Raw genomic sequence first — 9946 nt, 5'->3', positions numbered from 1 at the left:
TCTGATATCTCTACGCAAAGTTGGTCCTGGCCCAACCTGTGTTGGGCCAGGACGCAAAGTTGCTGTGTTTCAACCTAGTTATAAAATAATAAAAAGCCACTTTTTCCCATTCAGAAGGAACCAAATCATAAACTTTAAAAAGATTTTCTTTAATAGTTTTCTTGAAGTAGAAAATTTGAGGGCAAATATAACTGCCTTATTCAGGATTAATTGTGGCCAAATCATTCATTTTGTCTCGGTTAGACTCGCTTAGGTGCTCTTGATTATTAATTAGCAAAGATATCTAAAATTATGTTTTTACTTTGACATTTCCCCTGGTGAATGGCTGAATACCATTCACCAGGGGAAATAAGAATTTTATTCATTTACATTTTTATAACACAATCAAGTTTTTTATAAGAGCTGTGAATATTTTCTTACACTAGTGTGCATTTTGTGTTGAGAATCACTCTTACCTGGCCATCATGATGCTTTCACTCAGTTCTAATAATCATGCATCAATGATCGAATAAATTAATTTACTTTGAAAGGTTATTTGTGACACATACTACGTTACTCTACTTTCATGTCTAATTCTTTTCTTTGTCCAAATGTCTCATGTTTATGCTTAGTACACACAAAACAGTACAGAAACTAAGTTGCATATACATTAATATTCAATTTCTGATCAAAATAATGTATCTCCTGAACACTTCTTTAGATCTTTTGAGCAATTAGTACCTGCTTTCCGTGAGAGAGAAACTGCAAAAGACTGCTTAGTCCAATTTCAGTTCTATACTAAACATCTGTTTAGGTGGAAAACATCCATTTTAAAATCACTTTCTCTGTATTCTTACAGCCCAAAGATTCAAAGCTGAGGAACAATAAGGGAGTAAGCTATAGATGACCATGCATGCAGCTGTATGCCAAGTTAAAATACTCTGATGGAATGCTCCTTTTGTTTGTAATCGATTGAGAGAGAAAGGCATCCACCGTGTAATTGTAGCCTCATTTGATCTCAAATAAACCATGCTGTCCTACACAAGGGAGAGAGCAGGGCAAGGATAAGCTGGAAACACCTTCATTACACCAAACACACACTCCAGCACACTTACTTCCTTGGCCTAACTCTTCCATGCACGTGCACATACACACACAAAAACACTCATTTGCACTTTCCTTTTAAATTATATCCGCCCTCACCTCCACCCCTCACTCCCTCCCCTGGTCTGTCTTTTTCTCCAATCTTGCTCTGTGTCTTATCTTCAATCAAACTCAACACACAGCTAGATAGAGGGTGTATGAACACACCAACACACACACACATACACACACACACTCACTCTCTCCGCACATCTTGGAATGAGCCTGGGATTGATTCTAGTCACACAAGAGTGGGGCGAAATGAGCAGTCACTCTGAATAGGCAAAGGCGTCAAATAATACAGATATGAACGTCAGAGGGATAATTGAAGAAAGTGTTTTATATGTAAAAGACAGAGGAGGATGGAGTGGAATTGAATCTCAGAGAAAATGAGGAACTGGTTCTGGTCCCAGAAGACTGACTCACAATAAACCCAACTATTTCTGAAGAAAATAGGGTGTAATTAGACTGGTCAGGGGGTTCCACTGGGTCTAACACCATTCACATTCACTCTTTCTCTATCTCCCCTGCATTCACTCACTCTCTCCCCATTTCTTAGCCTCTTTTTAGCATCTCTAAGTCAAATGTCAGTATGTTCATGTGAGCCCAAGCTTCTTTTCTCTCTCACTGTTGCACTTCCTTTGTTATTTCTTTCATCCTGTCCTGTTCTTTTCTATGTGTACTTCCCTTTCCACCATTTTCAACCTTCTCTCCCTCTCTCTTCCTGCCTCCCTCCATCCGTCTACCCCTCCCCCACCCAGCAGGCGTGGAGCTACATCAGTAGAATTGATCAGATATTCCAGGCACATATGGACAGCACTGATGGGCATAAATCATGAGTATTTTGAAGTGCCCATGCAGGGCTCTTCAGACTGCTTATAGTGAGCAGCCAAAGCTCTGTGGAACCAGTGGATGAAATCCTCCTCTTCTAGCTCCATTTTCATGCCAAATTTCTTTCTTTTACTTTGCTTTCCAAAGTGTGTAACATCTTCCTCAGCAGACTTCGAGACTCTTTTTCTATATGTCTCTCATCCTATGTTAATACTGATGTAACCTCCAAGCCCTCCTTGTCTGAGCTGTGTGCATTCACAGCCTGAAAGATGGTCTCCTCCCTCACCCCGTCCCTTATATGCTACCTAACTTGGCAGCATTACAACAACCTGTTCCTATGGCAACAGGCTGGCCAGCAACAATAATCACTATTGTTTGAACATGTCGTGTTGTTTCAAGCGTTTTCCTGGTCACATGGTGAAAGGCGAGCAGATGATAATCAATACCTCCTTCTGAGCCATAAGGGGTTAACCTGCCCTTTCCTCCTCTCACAGACACACTGAGCACCACAGTGCTCAGTGTGTCTGTGAAGACACACAAGTCTATGAAGACTTCCCATCTAACACGTCTTTGTATAAGATTATTGGACAAAAACAATAATTAATCCTCCAAATAAATGCCAAACTTTCATTGTTCTGTTTTCCTATTTGCAAGTCTCATTATATACTAAAATTACCTCTGAATAAAATACAGCTAGTCAATATTGTACAGAGATGAAAACCACTACAAAATCAATTGACAGTCTCCATAATTGCATGGGAGATTCCTGAAGCTTCCCATATGCATTTGTCTCCCTGTGTGTGGTCACAAACCACCGGGCAGCAGAAATAAATCTCCACGCTTTGCTCTGTCCTTGTTCCCTCTCTCTGCCTCTCTTCAGATGACTTGTCCTCTGTCTCCCTCTCTCTCTCTCTCGCTTCAGGTTCCAGGTTATTGATTGGGACCCTACTGGAAGGTGCAGGGATAAGATAAATAAAGAGTCAGTGGCCATGAACAGCTCTCTCGCTCACCCTAACATGAAGGGAAGGATAATCATCTGCCAGGCTCGAGGAAGTGGTCATGTATTTTTTTCAGGCTACTTTCATGCAAAGTGCCTCAACTATTGCCTTCACCACAAGGATCCCCAGGGCCAACTGTAACATGCTCCTAAACCTACTAGATTCAGCAACAATTTAATGGCTTGTAGACTCAAGGTAGAACTTGTCGACTCAGTCGTATTATATTTTATGTATGAACTATAGTTCTTCAGTGAAACTCATTATCAGTCTATTCTTTAAAACGGAAATTAAACAGACTGCAGCTACAAAGTTTATGGACATAAGCCTTAATGTACTGAGCATGCTAAACTACATAGCAGAAAAAAGCAGGTGCCTCTCTGTTTTATCTTATGTTATCAAAGGAGTGTGCAGGGCCTGAAGTTATTTTGCACAGATTATAACAGACCATATCACTCAAAACCTCTATCAATCAAGGAATGCAGTAAGGATATTTGTCACACATCACTATGTAGCGCAAAACACTGCTATCTCCACGCAAATAGGTGGCACACAGGCATGTATAAAGTCATCTGTAAACACGAGCACACACAGTGGGGTAAATAACTGTCGGTATCTCTTGCAGCATCGAGAGCAGTGGCGCGAGTCTTCCCCTCAGATTTTGAAAGCCCTATCTGTATCAGGAACAGCAAACCGAAAAAGCAATTTGCTTTGTCACACAGAGACATGCTTGACTACACTGAATAATTGCACTGCAGCTCTGGAAAGAGCTGTTTTCCTTTTATCTAATGAAGGCCTTCAGGGGAAGGAGCACAGGACTATGTGTTTTATATCTGTATGTGTGTGCTTGAGGATGTGTGTGTGACTGTATGTACGTACAGGTGTGATATGCAATGTACGCGCTCAAGGACTATATACATATGTGGACATTTAAAACTGCAGAATGAAAAGATAAGCAATTGTAGCAGATATAAGATATCCTTTGCTCTGGTTCTATACCATCCATTCTACCAGTGTATATATTCTACATGTCGTTTCTGCACAGTGTTCCCCTGCAATATAATGATTAATCAAATCTGCATCTTGCCTCTCGGCTGTGTCCAGTTCCACGCTTCAGGCACTTGACTTATTCAATATTGCAGAAGCAGACTGGAGAATAAGAACCCCTGTGACTGACTTTAGAAACTAACTCCGGAGAAGTGCTGAATCCACACTCAGCTGCCTGTCGGCCTTCCTCTGTGGAGCTTGGCAAAGCAGTGCAAAAGCTGGAGGGACAACTTCAGCCCACAACTACCACTCAGAGGACTGCAAGGAGCCCTAGTGATGCAAGCAGAAGGGAAAAAGTGAACCTTTCCATCCCCTTCATTTCTATATTTTTCACCATAAATGTAGCAGAATCAGATGATAAAACATATCAGTGGGAGGAGAAAAGCAAAAAGAAGGAAAAAGATTACAAAAAAATAGAGTGGAATAAAAGCGCCGTCTCTGATTTCTCTGATGATTGCATTCAGGAGAAAGGTTTGTGAATCGCCACAATGGCTCTACAACATTTGCACCACTGTGAAACTGTAATTAAGTCATCAGCGACAGTTTGGAGTCTTTGACATCATAATGAGGCTGAATGTGCGCAGTTCGTGCTCTGTGGATAAGCTGCTGTAATCACTTCTATCTGCTTAATTATGTAAAACCATTTTTCTATCCTACTAATGTCTAGGTCTTTATCTCTTCCTCTCTCCCTCTCAATCTCTATCTCTGCCTCATATTTTGAAAATAATGTACAAGAAAATCGTAAAAATGCAGTAGAAAAGGACACACATCCTTGGACTTATCAACCTGAGGCACATATTTGGGTCTTAATGGATGCTGGAAAATAGAGTACAGTGGATGTTGGAAAATAGAGTACAGTGGCAAATGAGTAATAAAAATGGGCACTGAAGGATTTATACTAGCTGGAGCTACTTTAAAAATGAGCACAAAGCCCTGACCACTTATTGGTGGAGGAGCTTATTGTTACCCCTCCTAAGTACTGATCAGAAGAACAGTACAGCTCAAAAGAAATGTGCATGCAATTTTCATATCTTCTTTCTTTCAAGTTCACTTGTACACATTTCCTGCTTCACACTTATGGAAGTGAAGATGTGCGCTGGCTGCTGCGGGTTATTTGCAATGAAGTAAACATCATTCTTTCTGTCCCTAATGGAGAGAACCTGACTGTACTCTTTTTTTAGATAGACCCACATCAAAGCGCCCCTTCGATAGTACATCAGAGATCACCATATCGCAGTGTACAAGCTCCACGCACACAAACACATGCTCACCCTTGAGAGTGTGGCAGTGGAGAGTGAAATCTTGTGATGCTTGGGAACTTTACCGCCAAGACAGGCTGCAAAGGGAGAAAAAACCCTAAATGCATGAAAAAACAGGAAGCTGCCACAGTTTCAATGGAGCAGAAAAAAAAAAACAGCAGAGAAAAATGTCAACAACAAATAGCTGCTGGTTTCTATTGCCACAGGCGACATGGACTTTGGTTCTCTCATGTTTCTTTCCTCCCGCATTATGCATCATCTTTTCATCCAATTAAGCACAAATACAGGCAACAGAACAACTCAGGGAGCATCTCACTACTATTCACTCTGGGAGAGAAAAGCAGAGCAAAACAGAGGAAGACTTGTCAATGAAACAATGAACAACAAAAAGGATAGTACAAGATAAAACAATAGGAAGATTGTGCGTGTACATAGCTTTACTTAAGGATGGAACTCTTGGCAAACAATCCCTTTCTATGTTTGATAGGTCAGCCAGCGTCTCCTCTCATTTTTTATGTTGCTGTGAGTCTGTGCTGGGCAGCAACTCACCGTTTTGATTCTGCAACATGAGCACACTGCCATACAGTTCTTCTAGATGGTGATTGATGATGTTTGCTGATTTATGGCGAGGCGCAGACAGGAAGAATGGCAAGGCCTCTTTGCAAAAAATCCAACTGAACCTGAGCTGTCCTTGTCTTCGTTGCCTTGGTTATGATCAGGTAGTGAAGTGAAGCAGCTTAAGATGAGTGTGAAAAGCCATGTTAAATTCTATCTTCAGGCAGACACTGAAGGTTTCACACCTCTCCCTTTGGGCACTCAGCCGAGAATTGCGTCGGGCACATTGCATTCTTAACCTTCTGTCCTACTGACTGCTTTAACTTTGCCATCATTTACGTGTTTCTCCTTATATTATTTGACATATCCTGATAAACCCAGGCTCTCTCCTAGGTTTATCAGGATATGAGAGAAAGATGAGATTTAGTAAGCTGTCATTGTTGTATTATTAATCTTTAAACATCAGGATAATACATTTTATGACTTCACGTTGCCCTTTTCACCAAGCCTAGACTTCTGGAACTAGATATTTGAAAATTTCAAAGTCAGATTAACAACGATTTTCCCCTAGTGAAGTGAAAAGGAAAACTCAGCAGGCAGCTGAGTGTTAGCAGTGGCAGTCTTCGGTTGCACAAAGACACTGTACTTTTGGGACTGCTGAATAAGATGTTTCATGCTGTTTAGGCATTAGAGATTCATTAGGTAGTATGAATGTGAGATGCATGCTCTAGGAAGCTGTGCACTTTGCTTTTTTGTTGTTAGATATCTGTGTTATGTTTTCTGGAATGCCAGGGTTACACTATTTGTACTATTATCAACAAGCTGATGTTGTAGTGAAGTATCTTACATTGTTATTAATGTCTGCTCATACATTCTAAGCCAGATACTAAGAACTCCATAAACTTTACACTTTCCCACATGCCAGCTGAACATACTATATATAGACTAAAGATCTGGATACTTTGAAGGAGCACATGATCTTTCAGTTCTACTGCATAATAACTCAGCTGCAGTAGCAGCAGCAGTAACATTACAAAGATCAATGAAAACCACAAGCTCTGTTATGGGACAGACTCCAATGTTTTCTAGATGGATGGAGCCACTCATGTACTCCAACGTCACACAATCCAATTAGACTGTCTGTGTATGCCTGTGCTGCGCTCTGCAATTTAGTCACTCCCTGGGTCCATGCACCTGTCTTAGATTCACTAGAACCACAAACAAAGCGTAGTTACTCTTTCTCTAGCGCTTCTATACCACAGTTCATTCTCAGAGTATTCTTAATATTCTTCTTGCTTTCCAATTGTTTTAAGAGAGTCAAGTCTTGGAAATTGAAAATCTATATAATAATAGGCTTGGCAACGGTGGCTCAATATAAATGGCCCCATCTGCACAGCTGTGTTTTAATGCTTAAGAATGCTTTGACAAGCAAGATGCCTGCAGGCAGTCAGACACACTCGTGCAAACTCGTACTTGCACACACATACACCTAAGCACCAAGATGCCATGGTTGTTAAATATAGTCCTTAGGCCACTTTGAGTGTGTTCCATTATTGCAAATATTTTAGCAATGCACACACTAACTCGGAGAAAAGCACCTCAGGTAATCCTAGCTTGAACCACAAAGCATGAAATGCATTCACACAACCAATCAACTCTATTCTGATGAAATGTTTTGATAAGCTGGTTCGCCAGTACATCAAAGACAGCTTCCTACCAGTTTGCATTGCATCCACAGAGGATGCCATGTTGAATGCCCTCCTCCCTGTCTTCATACTGTCTGGAAAATAACAACACCTAAATAGAAATTCCCCATGAAACTGACTGACAAATTAACCTCCCTGGGTGTGGATACTGGACATCCCAACAAAAAAATACCAGACAGTTGAGATCGCAAATCAAATCTTCTCAGCATTGAAGCTCCCTACAGTTGTGTATTCACCACCCCAAATTCATACTATATAAGTACAACCGCACTGTCCAAATAAGGAGAGAACTTTACTCTTACAGATACAACACCAGATCAATCGACTGTTCAGTAAACAAAACTAAGGAGCTGACTGCTGGTTTTATAGAACAAAGAAGGTAAAGACACATTTCCCTCCATGAAGATGAGGGAGAGTAGGTCAACAGCTTTAGGTTCTTGGCAATCAATATCACAGAAACCTGTGATGCTGATCACACAGTTCTTTTTAAGAAAACTAAAAATGGCTAAATCAGCTATTCTGGTTATGTGAGGTGTCTGAGCAAAGCCTAAAGGATGCTATAAACAATATCTGGCAAGCAATATAGAGCTATCTGTCATACCACCAAACTTTTATCACAGCCCGTATTCTCCTCAGGCTGTGAGAATCCATTATTCCTTCACCACAACAATATCACGACATTTCTTAATAATTATTTATTCATCCATGTAAATATATCTATTTGTTTTTTGTCAGTAGCATGAAAGAAGTTTGTACTTAACTTACACAATTCTATATTCCATGATCACAGTCAAATTGATCCCTGAATCTTGAATCAGTCAACTAATAAGATAATCACTGAGAGTAACCTGGGATCATCATGGTTTTAGTGCTACATCTGCCTTATACAGAAACAGAGAGATTATGCCTGCTTGCCTGAGAAGACATATAGTGGCTCTGGAGGTCTCATTCTTCTTTCCCTTGGCCTTTTTGGCCTGACTTGAGGATAACAAGAGAAAAATAGTGCAATTGTTTGACAAATGGGTCATGCTTTGTTTGCATTTACCCAAGAAGCAGTCCCACAATTTTCCGAATGCCCCAGGACTGCAAAGTGTGACAGGGGATGGAGATGGAGTAGAGCAACCAGGAGAAGGGATGAGTCTGTTAGTAGAGTGTACAGTATTTCCTCAGTAATAACAGAGCCACCCTGGCCAATGACTTATCACCAATTTTACACACTATGGCAATCTTGGGCTTCTCATGCTTTACTGTATGTATGAGCAAAGACAGCATCCAGAATGAAACACTAAAATACAATAACACTGGTGAAAAGAGCATGACTGGAAGGAGGAATCTTTCATGCATTCTTATGTTTGTCTTTCTCAGATATCACCATTGCATTTCGCCCTCCTCTAGCTACTCATTTCACCTCCTTGTAGTTTTTCCTGCTGGGAAAATAGAGGGGTGTGCACTATGTCACTGAGGGCAGCAGCAGGGGTGGAGAAAGTCAACCCTCTCGCGAACCATACAGGGGCAAAAGGGATAGTAGAAACAACTCATCACAGTTGATATCCTTTATTTGAACTATTCTATGCTATTCTAGCTTTGGAAAGCTTTGAACTGCAGCCACGGGGTTTTGTTTTCAAGAGTAATGTTTTATGGAATTAACTACTGTGTCCTTAGAAGAAAAATAAATAAGAAACACAACAACACTGCCGTATTGTGTGGATTTGACAATGAAAATTATAAACAGGCATGTTTTATTCAGTAGCAATACACCTTTCGTTTCATGTCCTGCCTTTGCAGCTTTAGCTGTCTTAGCTTTGGTCAGTCAAGAGATTCCAGAGCCACAGATGACACACTTTGCATTTACCTCAAAGACTTTTTAAGCCAGAACATCCTTAAGAGGTTAGGACAAGATGGAAGCAGAGGCTGAAATATATACTTTTTTTTGTATACCCAAGAAAGCATCACCATCACCACAAACACAGCCTGTCACAGCTTACATGAACACACACCAAAGAAGCTGTGTGCACACCCATTCTATCTTCACCTGGCTCGGACAATAGGTATTAAATGAATGTCAGCAGAATCACTCAATTATCTCTTAGATAATTATCTCTTAGATAATTGAGTGGATAAAGCTTGGAGCATTCATTATTTTAATTGTAATCGGAACAATAATAATCTTTATCATTTTCCTAAACCCAAGAGAATCCCTTTGTTTTGGCATGTTGTAATTGGATATATGTCAGAGCTGAATTGATGGTATTAATGTTGATCTAACAGCCTTTCTACCTATCAATCATAATGAGCAGGAAGACATTAATGCTAAATGTCGGATTCTTAAGGACCTATCTATCTATCTATCTATCTATCTATCTATCTATCTATCTATCTATCTATCTATCTATCTATCTATCTATCTATCTATCTATTACACACACACACA

Source organism: Haplochromis burtoni, unplaced genomic scaffold (assembly GCF_018398535.1).
Source record: "Haplochromis burtoni strain Fernald_Lab_line unplaced genomic scaffold, NCSU_Asbu1 Contig_21, whole genome shotgun sequence".
Lineage (NCBI taxonomy): Eukaryota > Metazoa > Chordata > Actinopteri > Cichliformes > Cichlidae > Haplochromis > Haplochromis burtoni.
This window is presented reverse-complemented; position numbering follows the sequence as displayed.